Genomic DNA, 22,700 nt, shown 5'->3' with positions numbered 1-22,700 from the left:
TTTACAGCTTGATAAGAGACAAACACTCACGCTTAGCTGAAACATAAACAGATATGATGATCAGATTAGTATTTTTAATTTCATTTAACAGAAGCCGACTTATCCCCCCAAAATTTATCTTGCTCTGGCAACAATGTATTCTTTTCTCATAGGGAAGACTAAAACACAATCTGAAAAACTCAGTTACTGAAGAATTGGCATAGATAGTAATGAGATGGAAGCTGCACAAAAAAATTCAGTAAGAAGGTTCTACTTTTCACTATGAAGTTAACTTGGAAATTTTAAATACTCTTCCTTCTTAATGATACCTAATACCTTATTAGTGTTAATAGAAAAATCCCTTCTCCCCACACACTCTCTCTCCTTCCCTTGCATCTACTAGCTGCTTTACTACAAGAAAGATAAATATCAACCATGAAAACAGCATTCTCTTACAACAAATTGTTGCAAGAAAAAATGCTTCCATAAAGAAAAAAAAGATGGGTCACTGTAATAGGAGACTCTCCTGAGGGGAACAGAGGTCCAACATACTGACCAGACCCACTTCTTAGGGAAGTATGCTGTTTCCCTGGGGCCTGGGTTAAAGATGTGACAAGAAAACTTTCTACCCTGGTACGGCCCAAGGATTATTATCCATTATTGCTTTTTCATGTAGGAGAATAAAGTTGCAATAAGAAGTTCAAGGGCAATCAAGAGAGACTTCAGGGCCTTGGAACGACTGGTTAAAGGATCAGGAGCACAGGTAGTATTCTACTCTGTCCTTCCAGTTGCAGGGAATGATGAGGGAAGAAACAGAAAGAGCCAGCAGATCAATACCTGGCTCCGAGCCTGGTGTCACCGGCAGAATTTTGGGTTTTTTGATCATGGGTCGGTCTACACACCACCAGGCCTGCTGGCAACAGATGGGGTACACCTGTCTCAAAGAGGGAAAAGGATCTTTGCGCAGGAGTTAGCAGGGCTCATCAAAAGAGCTTTAAACTACATTTGAAGGGAGAAAGGGATAAAGCCAGGCCCACTAGAGATAAGCCTGGGCATGGCATGCCAGTGTTTGAGGGACAGTGTGCCAGTGAGGTCCTTCAGTCTGCCATATCAGTGGGGGTAGGGGATGGAGATCCACGCGGCAGCAAAGACACAAGGGTTGTTGATGAGTTAGAAACCACAGAAGCACCTGAGAACAGTCACATAGGAATTAGGGCTTCTCCCCCCCAAAAAGGTGACAGGATGAATAGCCCAACTGAAGTGCATCTACACCAATGCCTGCAGCATGGGCAACAAACAGGAGGAGCTGGAAGCTGTTGTGCAGCAGGAAAACTATGATATAGTGGCCATCACAGAAACCTAGTGGGATGACACACAACTGCAGTGCTGCAGTGGATAGCTACAAACTCTTCAGAAGGGATGGGCAAGAAAGGAGAGGCAGTGGGGTAGCCCTGTATGCGAGGGAGTGTTTTTACTGCCTAGAGCTTGATGATGATGATGAAAGGGTTCAGTGTTTATGGGTAAGAATCAGGGGAAAGGCCAACAAGGCAGATATCATGGTGGGAGTCTGTTACAGACCACCCAACCAGGATGAAGACACAGATGAAATATTCTATAAGCAGCTGGGAGAAGTCTCATGATTGCTAGCCCTTGTTCTCATGGGGGACTTCAACTTACCAGATGACTGCTGGAAATACAATACAGCAGAGGGGAAACAGTCTAGGAGGTTCCTGGAGTGTGTGGAAGAGACCTTCCTGCCACAGCTGGTGAGGGAGCCAACAAGGGAAGGAGCCGTGCTAGACCTCTTGTTTGCAAACAGGGAAGGATTGGTGGGTGATGCGATAGTTGGAGGCCATCTTGGGCACAAATATCATGAAATGATAGAATTTTCAATTCTTGCCATCCACATGTGCCAAAAGACAAGCTGGCAAGGAAGATGACCGACCTGGCTGAACAGAGAGCTTTGCCTGGAACTGGGGAGGGGAAGAGAGTTTATGACCTTTGGAAGAAGGGGCAGGCAACTCAGGAGGACTACTACAAGAATGTCAATGTCATGAGGTTATGCAGGGAAAAAATTAGAAGGGCCAAAGCCCAACTAGAACTTAACCTGGCTACTGCCGTAAAAGAAAATAAAAAATGTTTCTATAAATACATTAACAACTAAAGGAGAATGAAGAAGAATCTCCACCCTTTATTGCATGCAGGGGGAAACATAGTGACAAAGGATGAGGAAAAGGCTGAGGTACTTAATGCCTTCTTTGCCTCACTCTTTAATAGTAAAACTAGTTGTTCTCTGGGTACCCAGCCCCCTGAGCTGCTACAGACAGGGATGGGGAGCAGAATGAAGACCCCATAATCCAAGGGGACATGGTTAGTGACTCAGACACACAAGTCTCTGGGGTCAAATGGGATCCACCTGAGGGTACTAAAGGAGCTGGCGGAAGAGCTCACCAAGCCACTTTCCATCATATATCAGCAGTCCTGGTTAACTGGGGCAAATGTGATACCCATCTGCAAGAAGGGCCAGAAGGAGGATCTGGGGAACTATAGGACTGTCAGTCTGACCTCGGTGCTGGGGAAAGTTATAGAGCAGGTCATCTTCAGTGACATCACACAGCTACTTGGAGTCCAAGGCAGTATAAGTTTGACCCTGAAAAATGTCTCACCATTTAAGACACAAAATATGCATAATATTAATTTTTTGATCCTAGTATTTGACATTAAAAACATCTAAGCAACATCAGGTAAATGTGCCAGTATCCAAGTCAATAGTTGCAAAAAGGTCAAACATAGGTGACGACCCCAATTTTCCACTCCTGTTTGATCTTTCTGAACCACACTATCAAAAATGATATAGAACTACACCATCCTTTGGTTTATATCAGCTATGACAGTAAAACAGAGAGGCACTCTGTGAATTAAACTCCCAAGGCTTAGGAAGAAGTTTAATGCTAGTAACAGTATTTCTTATACTGTTTTTGTAGAAACCCCTCCTTCCCTCAAAAAGGGCAACCAATAGAGACAAATTCTTCAAAACAAATCCATTTCAACATTACACAGAAAGCATTTAAATTACAGGCTCTATTAATAAAAGATAGGAATTTGAAATTTTATTGTTATGGTTAAACTTGGGCTTAGGTACAAAGAATGCAAGTCTAAGAATCATTTAAGCCAATTGCCAGATAGGCAAGTGTATGTGTTAAACACATACCTGTAAGAAAGCATCAAGAATTTTCCATTTTAGGCTTTTTGTTAATATTGAACAATTTCACACATATGAAGTTAGATTGATAGCTAAACAAGATGGAAAATGTCTGTGTAGCTAGCTCAATTAGCTAGTGCTTTGACATTTTCCTCTTTTCCTGCACCCATACTATTTAGGCAACAGGTCAAGGGGTACTCCACTGTACCTTCCATTGTCAAAATGCATACAAATTGATATCCATCATTTAAAACGGAATATCTGACGCAGAAGGCCATCCAGGTGATCTATGACAACTAAGACAACAATAAAAACACATTGAAGAAAAAGCAGACAAGATCCTGCAGTTCCTGAGAACTATTATGGACACACCAAGTCCAATGTAAGTCAAGTGAGAATTCATTTTCAAATGCTGAAGTAAATATTCTTGTTCAAGAAAGAGTATGACATACAGACCCAGTTGACCCAGACAGTCAATTCAGTGCAGAAGTTGTCCAATAGTAGTTTGCCCTGGTATAAAGTACTACCACACTACAGTATTATGGCCAATGAAATTATGAGTTAATTAGAAATGGGACCCTGTGCAGCACAACTTAGGGATCAATGTAAGAATACTATATATGCAGGTTAGGATGTATTTCAATTTTATTAGAAAAGCAGAATATGCAACAAGATAGAAGGTTTTGAGTCTGTTTTTAAGTCAAACTTTAGTTTTCTGTTTTGCTTTCCCTAGTTTAAAACCACACTTTTCCTCAATAAGCTTGTTACAATATTCAAGCCATTGCTCTTCTCTAACATTGCAGTCTACTAAAAATGAACTACAGTACAGATGTTTATAAACAGGTTTCCAAATATTTTCAGACTTCAGAAAGTTTCATTTTTTATGCTTTATCTTCTGAAAGAAGAAAAAAAATACACTTCTTCCTTCCAATTTTGCTATGTATGCTTCCTGTGACAATTTCATGTTTGAGAAGGCCATTTAGTTAACATTTATTCTGTCCAAAGAATGTTTTCTGTCTTAAAATAAAATATGCCTCCAACAAATAAAAAAACCTAACCAAAACCCCTTTCCCCTCAATATTAATTCCATATAAGGTTATGCCATTTTATAAAAGTAAACTATAGGTCTTATTTATTGTATTAGCATAAAACATGTCTCAGGACGTTATTTCTATTCTCAGATGTTTAAAAGCTATTCATCCACAATTTTATTATCATAGTAGTACCCATCCTACATACTACTGCATTTTCTGATGACTATCATTTAATTAATATCTTTTTACTACTTAAGTTATTGAAATGAATATTTCTTTGCTCCCACAGCCCAGAAAGATTATTTGCCTCAGGCTGCAACTGTTTCTTTTGTAAGCAGGAAAATTCAAGAGAACCTGACAGTACTTCATTTGAGTCCAAAAATCACACAAAACCCAGCTTTTGCCCTGTTGCATCTACAAATCTCTAAAGGGTTTTTTTTATTATTTTTCCATTTTTGCCCCATCTCTCACTTGCTGCTGAATATATTTATACTCTTACTTTAGTGTTTTAGCTAGCTCTGTGGAAGAAATCATACCAATATACTGCAGAATCATAACAAAGTCCAAAAAAACTGTAACAACTGTATGTTCCCAGAAGGCATGGCAAAAGCATTCTTAAATATTATGTTGATGTGACCTTTTATTGATATTTTTTTTTACACATCAACAACATACACTATTTTCTTTTTTGCTGTTATCTCCTTTTGTTGAACAGTTGAATGCAGTTGAGTTTGGGATTGTAATTTTAAAAAAATTCTTGCTAGACATCACAGACCGCTTTTGATTTCTCAGAGTACTTCAGGGGAAGTGGATGTTCATCCAATTCATTCTGTGAATTGGATGGGCTCTCGTGGTGGTGCACTTTGCCCCCTTCTCTGGGTTGCTCTATGACCTCAGGAATCCCCATTAGGCCTTGGCATTTGTGTAATGAGTTGGGCAGTTAAGTGCCCCTTGACTGTACCAGAAACTCTTGCATGGCTGATGTGGGGAACGGCACTGTCTTACCAGGAACTCCTGTTGCCTGGCCAAGGTAGGGAATGAGAGGGGGGATAATCAGTCATCCCCTGACAGCCCTGGAACAGTCCCAACTCAAATTGTAGCCTGAGTGGAACGGTACCCTTGTTCTTGGAATTTTGAAAAATTACTGGCTCAGGTTAGGCCGGGATGAAAATTTACAGATTACTAAAGTAAATAATCTCGCAACATTACAAACAGTGGTCCTAAGCGAGACCCTTTTTGCTCTCCTGGATTGCAGGGGGCTGTGACCAGCATCTCCCTCTGAGCGGGACACCACTCAGAGGTTGCGAACTCCCAAGTTTACAAAGTTATGAAAACCATTGTCAAAAGCTGATGATGGGGCCTGGGTTGATAACCCTGCTCCTCAAGGCTCAAAGCTTCGCCCGTTGAGAAATGCAAAGGCATTCGACATATTTCACTGAACTCAAGGGGAACTTTTAAAAGGTATACCTTTGTACATTTATATATATATCTATACATCTATTTCTTTGTGTCTATGTGCATGTGTGTGTGAATTGATTTAGGGACCTCATAGCAAGTATAGTATGTGTTACCATTTTTGATCTGTAGTTAAATCACTGTTGTAATTGAAGTGCTTCCAAGATCTTGTGATCCACCTTAAAACTGTGAATAAATCTTAGACAACATTTAGACATAAACCATTGACCAAGTCTGAGACTAGCCACACCTAAGCTCCATCAGGAGTTTAGAAAGCAAGGGCGCCCACTCTAAACCTTGCAACTCAACAGGAGGGTCTCCCTTACCCCTCTGCATCTTTGGTCTCCATGTAAATCATTCTAGCTTGATTTTAACTTGATTTTTCCTTTGTGTGTTTCATGCATGCAATAAGCAATAGAATGAACCTTGCCATCAAACTTTGTGAAGTTGCACTCCCACAAATTCCTATTAAAACTATTTTGTTCATACCTTTGATGGTGATTCTTTAAGCAACCTAAACCACTCATTCATGACAGCTCTTCTTTCTCAAATATGAGTCCGAACATTTTTTCACACACTAGGAAAAGATCACCAAGCTTTCAAGTTCAGGTGTGGATTTGTGTGTGTGTATGTATACATACATGTCAAGAACTTCCTTTCCAACACTATATATTCAATGAAGATGCTACAGCAAAAATAACTTTTGTATTCAATATGAATTTTTCTTGCTACTGCTTAAAATACAATCACACTAAAAGGAAAAGCTTAACTGGCTTCCTCAGAGAATCACATCTGTAGCTGTGGTGAAAATTTAATTAATTGATTACTGCTTATGAAAAAGCCTTTGTCTTTAATTAGGGATTGCTTAACTTGGACAGGGAGCTCAGGGAGCTCAAGGACAACTTTAATGAGCAGGTGGTCTTTGTCCTGAGCCCCCTGAACAAGCAAGATATGAGCAGGACCATCCAGACAATCAATATTGTGTGCAGCTGTGTCATGACAGTAACCCCAACATGCTCGGGTGTCTGGCCAATGACCCTGGCATGTGTGAACCTTATGAATCATGAGATAGTGCACGCCTGCACTTAGCCTAAACTTAATAGTTTGCATACGCTGTGTAAACTATTTTTGTTTTTCACCAAGTATAAAGGTGGGCAGGCTTCGGGACTGGGCCAGAAGCCTCACCTACGGGTGGATGCACCACATAAGAATTTTCCCAGTTACCGAGAGACTCCTGGCACTGGCTGCAACGGGGCTTCCCAGCCAAAGGGTGGGCCTGGATGATGTTAAGGTGGTAATTGGTGATGTATCCTTTTCTTAGTCTCTGTAATGCTTTGCAGTAATAATTTGATGCTTTGCTCCTATTGCTCTTTTATCATATTGTGCATAATAACTAGTACTGTTTCCTTTTATCATATTGCATGATATTTTTTTATTTATTATAGTGTAATATAATAAACTGCATTTATTCTTATATTTGATTTGGAGTCCATTTTTGCTTGGTATCCAGTCAATCAGCAAAACAGTAGTCCTGCCTGCCAAATAATGTTAAATTCCTAGTTGGTTGGTATATTCAGCTAATATTGGCAATGCAATACTATCAGTTTTCCACTTGGATTAAGAGACTTTTAGAGCAAAACCTGTACAGTTCTAATTTTCCAGACAATTAAAAATAAATAACTTGTAAATTAAAACAAGTTTTCAAATTAGGTATATGTAATTTTTTATTTTTTTTAAATCTATGCTGGTAAATGAAACTTCCTAAAGCCTACACCAGCTTTGGCAGGTTTCTTGTCTTTGAAGGAACTCAACTTTTGCAGGCAAAATCAAATATATATCTAGGACAGGAACCAAGACATATTTGTTGGTACAGATCTTGAGCTTACATCTCCTCTTTGAAAACAGAGCTGTAACAGCACAGCACCCTTAAAGATTTGCCTCAAGCCCAGCTTTTTATAAAAATCCTCAAAAATATCCACACTTAATTTCTCCCATTATCTTCTGAAATATAGCAATGGACTGCCTTCTTTTACAAAGGATACTTTACTGAATCTCTTGGGCACTGTCAGTATTGAACTAAACTCATTCCTTGGTCAACCATCTGTGTAGAATTATGTATGGGCACAGGCTTTGAGAAACTGAAACACTTCTGGCTATTTATGCATCTAGTCACAAGTGTTGACCACATTAAAATATTCATAATATTTACAGAAAATATAAAGAAAATAATTTATAAGAACATAAACGCTTGCTTTGTTATACTTCTTTGTAGAAAAGGAACTCTAAGATATGCAGAGCTGTTAAAAAAAAAAGTATTAACCATTTTTATTGTTTATTGCCATCTATTTTGTTGCTGTTTAGCTTCCTAGAAAAGCATTTATATCAATTCTATGAATTATTGTAGACAAATTGTAAAGGAATGAAGGCAGGTTAATTAACATTGATAATATACAGCTGTGGGCTGGATTCAGGGGTGGTGAGTTGGCTGATGTGGATGATGTGCAGCTGTGGCTGGTTCCTGCTAAGTAGTTAAATAGCTCTAAGGACCACATGAAGCTGGATGAAGAGGGACTTGGAGTCTTTGAATGTAGGAGAGGCCCTGAGAGAAGAGAAAGGCCTGTATGAGGGGAGGCTGGCTGGAAGAAGAGTATGGAGAAGAAAGATTCTGGATGCAGTGGAGGCAAGCAGCAGGGTGGACTGGCCTGAAGAGGCTGAAGAAACAGTGTGGACAGTAGATGAACTGTTGAAACCTTGTGGGGGGTTGGTGGCTGTGCTGGGGCAAGGTGTGGGAGCTACCTATTGAAGTTAATCTGGTATGGGATAGTAAAAGCCTTGTTGCAGCTGGCTAGTTTTGATAGTGCTATGACAAATTATGTTATCTAACCAACCCATGGAGGAAAAAAAAAAGAGCCATATGCAGCACTATCTTAAGTCTTTCTCTCAAAGCAGAGTTTATTATTCAAGTGCATTAAAAAAAAAACTAGTAGCTTTAATCAAAGCAAGTTTCAGTATTCCGTGGCCCTTGCTTTGCATCTCAATCTCTGGGGAAGAACTAACTTGTTGCTAAAATTTCTTGGAGGAATGCAGGTGTCCTTAAACCCTTTTTCATCTACTTGATCTTGTTAATCTTGCATGTTTCTTCATTAGATAGAAAACATGTAGTTTAACACAACATGCTAATGTAAAAAGGAATATTAACATGGAGTGAGCACAACTGTGCATTTACAGTATGCTAGTTACTTTGCACTAGCTTCCTAGTAGTGGTGCAGCTTGCATCAGTGCTCTTGCATTTGCTTTGGGGGGGGGAACCCAAAACAAACCCAATGCATAAGCAGTGCCCCATAGGCATTTAGGACTAAAATGCATATAAAAACAATTAGAAAAGACCTGATGGCATGTCAAATTTAGACTGAACTTTGCATTAACTCCCTGTTGCCACCAACAGCCAGCCACATCGAACCATATGTTATCAGAACCATAAAGCATCAAGGATTCAGGCAATGCTGGCAGCATTAATGACCTTGTATAGAATTCAGATTAAACAGTTCTGATTACTATTTGGATGGCAAACAATTGTTTATTAACAATTTTGCAGCCTGTGAAAATGCCACATTGCTTTTACTAGGAATGCCATACCTAAATGGAGGACTATAAGGATGTTACAGGGTTATGCAGGGAGAAGATTAGAGAGGCAAAAGCCTAGCTAGAGCTCAAGCTGACCACTGCCATAAAAGATAACAAAAAATGTTTTTACAAATACATTAATGACAAAAGGAGGGCCAAGGATAATCATCCTTTATTAGATGTGTCAGGGAACGCTGTTGCAAAGGATGAGGAATAAATAGGCTGAGGGACTTAATGCTTTCATTGCCTCAGTCTGTAATAGAAAGACCAGCTTCCCTCTGGGTACTCAGCCCCCAAACTGGAAGACAGGGATGAGGAACGGAATGAAGTCCCCACGGTCCAGGAGGAAACTGTCAGTGACCTGCTGCCCCACTTAGAAACACACAAGTCTATGGGGCCGGATGGGATACACCTGAGGGCACCGAGGGAGCTGGTGGAGGAGCTCGCCAAGCTGTTCTCCATCATTTATCAGCAGTCCTGGCAAACTGGAGAGGTCCCAGAAGACTGGAGGTTAGCCAGTGTGACGCCCATCTACAAGAAGGGCCAGGAGGAGGATCCAGGGAACTACAGGCCTGTCAGCCTGACCACAGTGCCAGGAAAGGTTATGGAGCAGATCACCCTGAGTGCCATCATGCAGCATGTGCAGGGCAACCGGGGGATCAGGCCCAGCCAGCATGGGTTTATGAAGGGCAGGTCCTGCTTGACTAATTTTATGATATTTTAACAAATGCAAACTTCTAGCCCCTCCATAAAGTTCAAGTTTATTGGATGGATAGTGAATACAAGAAGCATTTTTATGGGCTTGTGTTTTTCACAGCCCAAAGTCTAGATGCTTTTACTGATACACTTGGACAATTTGCATGTGACTACTCCTCTTTGCCAGATTTTCTCTGCCTACTTGTGTGGTTAAGAATACAGGGTTGCAGTGTAAATCACATTCTGGCTGATTCCAATTGTGAAAGATGGATCAAGCTAGTGCAAAAGCAATGAAGAAATATTTATTATAGTTAAAAGATGACCCAACACCCCTTTCACACTGAATAATGGCACAGCATTACCAACAACCACTAACAATAACACCAGAACAAGTTAATGAAAATAAATAATTAAATTTTACTTTTGCTCCTGATTTTTTTGAAAATGCAGCTGAGTCTTCTCATTTGGCCTTCAAAGGTACCTTTTCTGGGTAAACTGTGTAGTGGAAAAAACCTAATACAGGGACAAACACAGTTTCCCACATACAAGAAGAGGGCACGGTAATTCAGTAGCTAAAAATGGAAAATCATTCATGACCAACTACAACTATATAGACATTCACAAATATCTTTAAACATATTATATATTATCCTGCCAATTTCAGACATAAGATCTTAGAAGAACATGAGCTCATACTTCCTAGCAGTTTCTATTTCATGTGGCATCAACTTTTCATACTGGAACAAACCAATATTTGTTTATAGATTATTATTAGATTAAGTAAATAAAGCTAGAAGTCATTGATATGTCACTGAACTGGAATACATATCATCTCCACTACTGATTTAACATATACTTTGGGTAAAAAGTAGACCTTTTCTGCCATGCTATAAATGAATTTTCCAGGGAACATGGAGCAGAAGCCTATCAGAAACAGAAAATTGATTCATCAGAAGTGGACAACAATAGTTTTGATCAACACTGCAGGACCATGAGTGACAGAAGCATCTTCCAATTGATGGTATTACACCTGCTATTAAACCTAGTAACAGGAACATGTAAGCTTTAGAAAACAGTTCAGAGAACAAATTAAATTCTGACCTGAAGCCTGACTGGTTATTGTATGCCATGCCACCTCTCTTTCTGTTTTTCAGTGTTTTACATTTAAGTGATTTTCCCCCCAGTTAAAATTAAAAGATTTGCAACTGAATGTGGCTATTTTTTTTATGCTGAATAGAAAAAAATAATGAATAAAGCTTCTTCAAATATTGTATTAATACTAAACATTCAAAATAAAGTAAATTCACTAAGAATTAAGTGCTAAAGCTGACTAAAGTTATTTAGGTAACAGTTAAAAAAGCCATTGTAAGGAAGTCAATAAATGAAGTTAAACTCACAAAGCATTACTGATTGAAAGACATATTATTTGTACTACAAAAACAGTGTGTTAAACTCGAGAAGCCCCTGTATATTAAGACTTCAGATGACAAATTAGCCACCAGAGGGAGCCCGTACAATCTGGTATAAATGACATCACAGATACAAAGAATTTGCAGACATGTAGATGAGAGATTAATAACCTATATCTAGAAACCTTTACAGTAAATTACTTATAATTTATGCAATAAGACAGCCTTTCTCAGTACTTCCTTTCAGATTTGTTCTTATTTTTACAGATTAAATAAAAGTAAACTCCACTATGAAGTACTATAACTATAGCTAGAATATACTGAAATAATCTAAAATACTTTGTTATGCATTATTATTAGTTTATTTTGTTCTCAGAATTCAATATTCCAGAATGCAACCCACCAACTAATTCAATAGATTAGCCCACGAATTATATGAGAGGAAGAAGGCCTATATGGTCCTGGAGATTTTTAAAGTATTTTCTTCAAATAGATTTAGGACTGGAATCTTAAGCAACAGTGGCAGCTGCACAACATTCATTCTACATTTGTCTTTGTCCTGGTTTCAGCTGGGATGGAGTTAATTACCTTCTTAGGGGCTAGTGTGGTGCTGTGTTTTGGCTTTGATGTGAAACTTTGCAGTTCTTCAGGCCTTGCTAGCAAAAAGGCTGGAGGGGCACAAGGAGCTGGGAGGGGATACAGCCAGGTCAGCTGACCTGAACCAGCCAAAAAGGTATTCCATACCATGGGCATTCGTGCCTGGTATATCTACCTGGGGGGGTGGCCGGGGTGGGCATATAGTTTCTGGGGGACTGGCTGGGCATTGGTGGGGCAGGTGGTGAGCAGTTGCATTGTGCACCATGTGTTCCTTTCTTCCTTTCTCTCTGGATTTTATTCTTTCCCTTCCACTTTTCATTCTGTTATTATCATCACTGTTATTATTGTTCGTTCATTTTTATTCTATTTCATTTATTAATTTTTTCTTATCTCAACCCTTGAGTTTTACATTCTTTTCCAACTCTCCTCCCCATCTCTCTGGGTGAGGGGGGAGTGAGCAAGCAGCTGCATGGTACTTAATTACCAGCCAAGGTTAAACCATGACAGTCTTGTACACTAAGTCATTATAATTTTTATATGCTGAATACTTAGATTTATCCAAGAAGCCATTTCCTTCTCCACTCCATTTACTAAATTCATACCACAGACTTCTCACATTTGCTCCCTTAGTTAAAATACATTTCTATCAAGAACAGTTTTCAATTGCAGAAAAGTATTTTTTCCCCTCCCACACGGGATGTTTCCATTTCATTCTTAGAAGACTGACATTTCACTTGGCCTTCCAAATCTTTGTAATTGTCAAAGGTATATGATTTAAAGTTAATAAAATGAATATAATAGAAGAAGTAACCATAATTAACATCACTAACAGTCTGTTTCTAATCTCCTATCTTCGACACTTCTTGTGAATTTGTATTCTTTTGCTGCTCAATTTGTCTGCTTCTCTGCACCATGACTGCTTTACAAAAGTTGATATCAATACAGTAATTTCACTCTGTAAAATAAAATTCAAGATGCATATACTTCCATACTAAGACCACAAACTTTCCTTAAAATATTTTGCTGTTAAAATAGTTGTAGGATTGAATAAATGAAATTTAGTATTGCAAAAGCATTTATTTGACCCCAGAGAACGCAAATGATATTTGAAGAACGCTGTAAAGCAGCAAATAAATACACAGTGTATATAACTTCTCCCACTAAATTAAAAAGTGTTATTTTTCTTATGAATACTATGTTGTCTAGCAAAAAACCCCACACTAATAATGTAGATGACCTGAAGTGCACACTACTCTAGGATATATTAGCGAGGGTCTTTGTAACCCAGGGAATCAGGATCCTGAATGCAAGATGGAGATCCCTAGCCATGACATCTCAGCAACAGCTAATCAAAGAAGTCTGAACACTTAATTTTCACATGCCTTTACCCAACTTCAGATCAACTGAACTTGAACCCCTAAGTTGATACTTTTCCTTTTTTACTCTTTATTGAAAAATTGTAGAATATGCAGGTGTCCTGGTTTCAGCTGGGATAGGGTAAATTTTCTTCTTAGTAGCTGGTGCAGCGCTGTGTTTGGGATTTGGTGTGAGAACAATGTTGATAAGGCACTGACGGATTTAGTTATTGCTGGGTGATGCTTATACTAAGTCAAGGACTTTTCAGTTCCTTGGGCCATGCCAACAAGAGTGCTTGGAGGGGCATGGGAAAATTGGGAGTGGACACAGCCAGGACAGGTGACCCAAACTAGCCAAAGAGGTATTCCATACCATGGGATGTCATGCTGAGTATATAAACTGGGGGAAGGAGGAGGAAGGTGGGGACATTTGGCATTATGGTGCGGCGAATGAAGAGACGGGACGCAGCTTGATGCAAGCAAATGTCAATTTATTGTTCAGAAGCACGCGTTTTTATACACTTTCAGAAGCTGTGCGTTTTAAACAGATTGGTTCTTGAAGCTAAGCATTGCATACTAGGCAATCCCTGATTGGTGGTTAACTACCAGCAATTAACAGCAAGGTGTTACCTTTCCTTGGCGCCATCCTTGGCGCCATCCGTCTCCCACTCCCCTGTGCTCTGTAAACATGTCTCATCATGTTAATTGTTGTCTAGACAAGCTCGAGTACATTCCCCTCAGCTAACTGATTGCCACGCATGGTCCTAGTTTCCAGACCGCTCCTGCATTATGGCATTTGTTTTCCCGAGTAACCATTATGCATGATGGAGCCCTGCTTTCCTGGGGATGGCCGAACACCTGCCTGCCCATGGGAAGTAGTGAATGAATTCCTTTTTTGCTTTGCTTGCATGCGTGGCTTTTGCTTTACCTATTAAATAGTTCTTATCTCAACCCTTGAGTTTTACATTGCTTTCAGATTCTCCTCCCCATCCCTCTGGGTGAGGGGGAGTGAGCAAGCGGCTGCGTGGTGCTTGGTTGCTGGCTGTGGTTAAACCATGACAACAGGAAACATTTGAAAATTGTTCCATATACAATCTTATCTCAGCCCACTCTGGTATCAGCATTAGCGGATCACAAAGAGAATATGAAACAACATTATGTTAAAAACACCTCACAGAGGCATTGTAAGACACCTAGTAACCATATTTAGCAATTTAATATAAATTATCAAGATCTACTCTACTATGTACATCCTTGATCTGAAAAAAAACCCCACCTTTGTGCTTCTGTAGCAGAGATGCTAGCCAGGACTCCTAATTCTCAGAGAAAAACAGTACTACTGAATTTCTGTACTCACACCCCTAGTGACCATGTACTCAAGCCCAAATAAAGTGAACTCTATATTTTTCCTATAATGTTAGATACACAGTACTGTCAGTCTGTCTTTTTATGCCAGTCCAGGTAAGTCTTATATACCATACCCAACAAGCAGTACTTGCAGAAAATACTATTCAATCTGCTGCTTATTATATGTAGATTGCTTCCTTTAATCTATTAAAATGGATAATTTTGTAAGCTATCAAATAAACTGATGCAACTATTCCAACAGTTCTGTAAGCAGCTTTATAGACATTTGTTCTGAATATATCCATAATTATATTAAATAAACTTTGGAAATATAATTTACACAGAAGCACATAGCAGCGGTAAGTTTTTACAAGGAACTTCAGTTTCTTGATGAATTTCACTGATGTAACCAAGAAGGAGTGTAGTTTAAGAGCTTCCTCAAAGGTCTACATAGAGGGACTCAGAGCTATAAAATTCTATGCTTTGCGACCACAAATACTACACTTACATAATAAACTGTGTTGTTAAATTTCTATGAATAATTTAATATCAAAGCTAATGGATTCTGAGAATTTGAAATTTTAAGTACATTACCTCTATAACACATTAACAAATAGGGTTTGACCTTTTATCAGGAGGGGAAATATACAGTTTTAAAATTAACATTTCCTACTCTGTTATTTTTAATCTCTTATCAGGTCTTTCCTTGCCAGTTCCTTTTGACTCAGCAAATTTCTGTATTACACTCTCAACTGTAGTATTTGTCATGTTATTAATAAACTCTTCATGCACCTTCAAAAAAAAAAACCCAAACACAAAAATACCACAATCACACCACACAAAAGGAATTTTTAAAACCAGTAATTGAAATAATGTTATTAGCTTTAAAAAGTGTTTTTCTCTAGTTAAGGTTCAAAATACTTGCCTCTAAAATATAATACAGTGCTTCCAAAAAAATCAATAGGCGTTTCACCAAGGAAATCTTTTTGCTTCAGTATTAGCAAGTGTGTGTACGATAGATGCAAATGAGGAATGAAAGAATACAGCTTGATGATGGGTCTAGGATTTACTTCTATTTCTTCCATCTAAACTACTTTTTGTAATCCATAATTTTCTGAATTTTTCAGTAACATATCCCACTATAATATCAGGAAGAGTCTTTTAAGCCAGCACCAGGTTAAGGGTGTGAACTGTTACCACTGTATTATCATAGTTCCCAAATGCTTGTGTAAAAACACTATTGTAATATTTTTTGGTCTGACAAAGGAACAACCACATATTGTTAATAAGTTTTTTCCAACAAGGCAGTATGTATACACTTTAGAAACAAATAGCATGACCCTTGTTTACCACCATTCGTTAGCAGAAAACCTCAAAACTGGAGAAAAACAGTGACTCAAATGAAGTGTATATAAATAAAATTACATTTTAGAACATAAAAAATTAAGGACTACTTGTAAGGGTTATTAAACCAACTAGCATCTAAAGAAAAGATACTATAAAAGCTTCTTTCAAGACTTACTGAAGGTCTTTTGCTCAAAAACTAGTGTATCAAAAATTTGGAAGCTTTTCAGACTGATATAATTTCAAGTTTTAGTTAAAGAAAAGCACAAGTATCCTGGAATGTGTGAAACATGCTAATTAATATCTAGGGAACAGAGCTTTGAAATACACTAACAATTCTCCGAACTGTCAAAATATTTTGGTTTTGGTTAACAAAAAATTTAACGATTATTCAGCCTTATTCTGTAAAATTTGTGATACTGAACTTATAAATAAACCAGGAAGGAAGCAGTAAAGAATTCAGCTTATGTAGAATTTAAATATTAAAAAGATTTCTAATACAATGAAAAAAATTAGAGGATGATCCATTTAATAAAAAAATTTTCAGAGGCTTGAATAACAAAAGAGAATACACATATAGAGACATCACAAAAGACCAAATCAGCAATTAATTAGATGTTCAAATCTCCTTCAAACATCTCAAACAAGTGCAGTACTCACATAATGTTTGAAACCTGTGGCAAAAAAAACCCACATCTGCTTGAATATCTTTTGAATTCTGTGGATCATTTCTGTTTATCTCCTCCTACTCACATGGGTTTAAAGTTATCATTATTTGAAAGATGTGATCTTTAATTACCACAAACATAGTAAGAAATGCTTCATTTAATAGTTAAGAAAATATGTAGCATGATCCAAATAATAATATAAAAGTTACCTCTCCTATTTATAAATTAATTTATTTATGGTATTTGACAATGATTCTATAATCTTTTTCATATGAAGAAGGTGTGTTTCTTCAATGTCTTGAAATTTCTGTAAACCAACACAAGCAATTATTCATAATCAAAATAATTCTTGAAACACTAAATCTTAAATTTTAATAATTAAATATACTAAGCAGAAAAGCAATATTTTTTTTCAGATCTTGATCATGGTAATTACAATTTTTAAGAAAGGAAGGTGCATAATTCACAGTTATAAATAATGTACTTTACCTTTTTAGAACCATTATCCAACTTTTTTTACTTACTCTTTAAACCTTCATCTGTCTTGATGGTGGGGTTTTTGGGTTTTGGTTTGGTTTGGTTTTTTCTAACAAGCCTGACCTATTTCTACCAAAAGAAAATAGGGTTTGAGGATGTTTTTTAAAAAATAAATTTTCCATAACTGAAGAGTCTCTGTTTCATCTAACCCCAGAAATCCTATTTCTGGATCTGTTTTGCACCTCCTCCTTATCACCCTCTCTTCCTGCTCACAATATACACATGCTTTCTCTTTCTTCAGTTAAATCTATATCCTTTGCTTCTTTAAATGAGATTAATTTGTTTTATCTTTAAACTCACTGTATAAAAGCTTTGCAGTCTGGAATTTGTGCTCCTGTTCCATCTTACCCAGGCTTCCACCTGACACCCATTATCCATTTTAAAACCCTTTCCAACATCTCTAATGACCCCTTTCTAGCCAAAGATCAGAAGTAAAACTATCCCCACCCTCCCAATAGTCAACCATAATAATCTTGAAATCTGTGGTTACAACTGCTCTGTCCTAGTTCTCTTCTGACTTCTGTAACTGTCCAAACTTTGGAGCACCACTTAATCCTCTCTCCAATTTTTTCCAGGGTTCTTTGAAGACCATCTCTCCACATTTCACACCTCCTGGTACTCTGATTCACAAACAAGTACAACTCCATACAGACAAGTCAAATATCTCAACTTCTAAACTGTCAATCTTTCTTTTGCCATACTTGTATGCCTCTCTAGCCAATCAATCAAGCAGATTAAATGATTTTGTTCTCAAGCAGCCTTCCTCTTAATTACAGGGGAGATGGTCATCCTCTGTAGCCTATTCTATGACATTACTTCTTTTACTGACTACCTGATTACAGAAACTATATTAATTTGCTTTCAAAGCAGTCTATGGTCCATCTCTATAATACCTGCTCTCAATCACTATCAGGGTATCAACACCTGTACACAACAAGTTCTTCTACCAGCCTGTTTTCACTACCTAATTTTTACCTAAACTCAAAGTCAACTTTTGAGCTTATGCCAATGCCACTTCCTTTGTGTTTGGTTTGAGCTCCCCATAAAACTCCGCAAAACATTCTCCTTTAAACTCTTCTCTATAATGCATATCAAAACAGTTGGCCATTCAGAGATTTTTTTAAATTATTTTTTGCCTTATGTCAGTGGACAGCAACCCCCTTCTCTTGTTTCCTTATTTCTTGTTGTTTTATACTTAAGATTCAGTCTTAGAAGTAAAGCCACCTTGACCTTGTACAGTACATAACACAAAGATCAGACTAAAGCTATCTAGGTACTATAATACAACCACATCATTCATATCGTAGATATAATCATCAACCAAATTGTTTACTTTCACGTTTGAAAGATCAGTCCATTTTGAAAATACATACTGAAATGAATCTGTAATATTAATGACCCAATAAATGCAAGTCAATTCTTAGCATTTTAAGCTACAATAAAAACGGAAAATCATCAACAGAATCTTTATCTATCTAACTCTGTATACACAGTTTAAATAAGTATTATTCCTTTCTATAGATATGTACATTTTCCTGTAAGTTTTAAAATGTGAAGAATTATTACTCATTCTTGAACTTTACTTATATGCAGACTGCTCAACAGCAAAGTTATCCAGTCAACTGCACTTCTCGTTAAGACAGGACTGACTTTCAAATAACTTGGCACTTTCAGCTATTTAATCCGTTCCAATAACAGTGCTATGTGATTATAAAAAAAGCTTCCAAGAAGGTGGAATAACTGGTAAATGAGATGTCTTTTCTTAACAAGTGCATAGCAATTGTATAATACAACTATAGTCTCACTCAAAAATCTTTCAACATGAAGAATTTCCGCCAAATCCAATATCTACACAACAAAGTGAATTATATTTTCCTACATCTTTAATCACAAAAAACCCTTCCATGTTTATTGCAGAAAAAAACCACCCAAAACACGATTTGCAATTGAAGATTTGGAAGATAATGTTTTTAAATCCAACCTCTCAAAATCACATATCACAAGCCACATCACTTGATAATTGCAGGTAAGACAATAAATGACAAAAATGGAAAAATATGTAAAATTTATGCAACAGGACTGGTGGAGTTTAACTAAGAGGACAGTTAAGTGAGGGCATTATTACATGATTACCTAGAATAAAGTCACAGCAATTCAAGGTGTTCACATCCTGAGAAAAATTTTATCTGAACAGCCTAAGACAGATTTAAGCCAAGCCAACTGTTTTTGCACTGAAACAGCTGAGAATATTAAGGCTGTTCGTTTATTTTTTCCCAGAATTAGTATATTTCAAGTGAAATGTACTCCAAATGATGATAATATAAGGTGTGACTGAATCAGAAGTGGACTTCCACATATTCACAAGTGTTATTTTTCCTACTGCATCATCTCTAAAGTAGCCCCCCCCAATCAAACTGTAGATGCAGCTACACCATTATATGTCAAACAAATTACACTGATAGGACTTATACTGGCAGAATTACAATTTTCATTTCCAATATGGATAGCTATGGAAGATATTAAGAGTTTCAGGGTGTCCATTAAGTGAAAATTTAAATTTTGAGTAAAAGAGTTGTTGCAGTTAAGGAACCAAGGTTATTTACACAAGTGTGGTTTGTAGAGAGAGATAACTTTGTATCAGTTTTGTATTGCAAAACAAAAATAGCCCAAAAAGTATGGTCACATTTTCCCAGTCATAACACCTGGTATAGTAAAAAGATGATTTTTTTTTCCTCTCTCTACATCTCAGCTTAAATACCTAATGCCTACCTAATAACACAAAGTTGAACAAAAAGCATCTTCATATTCTGTCTCTAGATACAAAATAAGCTGTTACCTTTTTTCATTCTTTTGTGGTAGTGAATTGTTCAAATGAATTTTTAAGACATTATGAAAAGCCCAGCTAATTTGCTTGCTGAAAGCCCCTATGTTTTCCTTCACTAATTCACTGACAATAAAGTCCATTTCAATTACTCTTCATGTTTATCTTCTGTGAGTTCTAAACAAGAACTCCTTTTCATTACTCACAGCTTTCTTGCTTGTTGGAGAAAAGTTTGCAGTATAGTTTTAGCAAGGTCAGTTTATTAAACTAATATTTGTTATTTTTTTTTCGTAATGTTGTTTCAGAGAGCATTAAGTCAACTGCTATAAACACAGTCTCTTGTAAGGTAAGGAATAAACAGCAGACAGCTTTTGTAAAACTAAAGATTTAAAGCAACCTGACAACTTGCTCTTAAGTGGATCAGAAGCATTCACAGGATCTATTTCAGTAGGGGTTCAGTAACTTCCAGAGCAAAGTAAATAACAAACAGGGCAGGAACTTCTTCAGTTATTCTAGATAGATCCAGAAGAGCCACGCTTGTATACAGGTTGAAACAAATATGTGGAAGAGTTCAGTGTTTTTCTGGTATTACTTGATTTCTTTGTATCAAAGGCAGGGTCTGCGGCAAGAGTCAGGCTGCACTACAATTTATCCATACCACATAATAATGGAATTACTGGAACACTTACTGAACAACTACAATAGTGACATTAACAGGAACACTGCAAAAAGTTACTATATTGAGTAACAGGAGTATGTGTTCACATGTCAATTTGCTTCCACCTTATTTGTGGAAGCTCTCCAGGAGCAATGTTACACTTCAATGGTAAAGATTCTTTTGTTAATATTATATTATGCTCATTTCTAGGAATTGTTTTAAGATACTGTCATAGTTGCTGACTGGGGTTAAACCAAGTACCATGCAGCTGCTTGCTCATCACCCCCCACCCCCACGAGGGATGGGAAGGAGAACCAAAAAAAAGGTAAAACAAGCAGATTGATATAAGAACAGTTTAATAATTGAAGTAAAACATAATAATAATAGTAATTAAAGGGAGATAACAAAGAGGGAATTAAAACTCAAGGGGAAAAAAACCCCAACCTCAAAAAACCAAGTGATGTACAATACAATTGCTCACCACCCACTGACTGATGCCCAGCCAGTCCCTGAGCAGCAATTGCCCTGCCCTGCCCCCCATTTATATACGGAGCATGACATTCTACGGTCTGGATTATCCCTTTGGCCAGTTTGGGTCACCTGTCCTGGCTGTGCCCCCTCCCAATTTCCCATGCCCCTCCAGCCCTCTCACTGGCAGGGCCCAAGAAACTGGAAAGTCCTTGATTTAGTATAAACATCACCCAGCAACAACTAAAAACATCAGTGTGCTATCAACATTGTTCTCACACCAAATCCAAAACACAGCACTGCACCAGCTACTAGGAAGAAAATTAACTCTATCCAAGCCAGAAACAGGACAGATACATTTAAATTTAAAAATGTTGCCTAGTCCCAAAATTCTCAAGTGATTGGAATCACACATGCCAATGCTAATCCCAATCAAACTGCCTAGAGGTAACTGATACATAAATATTTTAAGTTAGACAAAACGCTAAGGCAACAGACATAAATGTTAAGGTGGACATACATTCAAGTAAGTGTGCCACATGGCCTGGATTAAGCCATCTTAAAGATTCAAGTCTCTACCCTTAGTACCACATTACATCTTCCTTTGCGCCAACACAAATGCTTGTGTGATCTCTCAACAAACCATACCTCATGTCTCTTCTGGGTTAAAGCCAGACTTAATACATTAGTTTTAGTTGAATTAATTCTACAAGGTAATACCTTGCACAAACACTTGACAAAGGAAGACGCATGGAAAGAGGACAACTTCTAGTTTTGACAATACCAATTTAAAACACAGCTTCACATAGCAGAGAAGTACAGCAGCCCTTATAACCCAGACCATGGTACCCATTAATTTTCTTGGCGATTTTTTTTTAAATAAAGCTTTTTTTATACCACTGAATAACAGCAATCATCACTGTCTTACACTACACAATAAAAAAGTTTGAGTCACATATATTTTTAAAATTAGAAAAAAATAATGTACTTAACCAAATTTAACCCAAACTGAAAAGAAAAGCATAGGGAGTACAACTCTTCCAACCAGAACCTAGTTAGGATACTGCACAAAAAGATGCTTACCGCACATTCTTCAATGAAAGGATGTTAAGACTCTTAATGTAACAGTCACAAAGGCAGAATTTTGCAGTAACATGCTTGAGCACTTTGTCACAAGTGCCTGAACTGGAGGTGTTGGTGGGAGGGAAGACTTCTGGTACATGATGTATTTGATACCCTTTCTGTAACAGCTGTGTTGAGTATCTATCCAGAGATGAAGTAGATAAAGTTCTAATGAAGTTTTTAAAGTAGGAAAGCAGTTTATAGTTTAGGACAGGGCAGCTTTTTACATGTCAGCCTACATAATCCCCATACAGCAAAATCGTAATTTCCAAGGAGTTAAGGAAAACCCTAACACTTTTCCACTTCTATGTGGAATGTATGACTGAATCTCTCTAATAATTCCATCTATGCCTAAAAACTAATCTTTGAAACTAACAAAGAGAA

General features: G+C 37.5%; 1 pseudogene; it reads right to left on the bottom strand.

Annotated features, from left to right (window-relative positions):
- The window catches only part of LOC119140704, an 84,743-nt pseudogene that overhangs the window by 38,042 nt on the left and 24,001 nt on the right, over window positions 1-22,700 (bottom strand).

The sequence above is a fragment of the Falco rusticolus genome, chromosome W (genome assembly GCF_015220075.1).
Source record: "Falco rusticolus isolate bFalRus1 chromosome W, bFalRus1.pri, whole genome shotgun sequence".
Taxonomy (NCBI): domain Eukaryota; kingdom Metazoa; phylum Chordata; class Aves; order Falconiformes; family Falconidae; genus Falco; species Falco rusticolus.
Note: the sequence above shows the minus strand (reverse complement) of the source record. Positions and strands in the feature narration are given on the sequence as shown.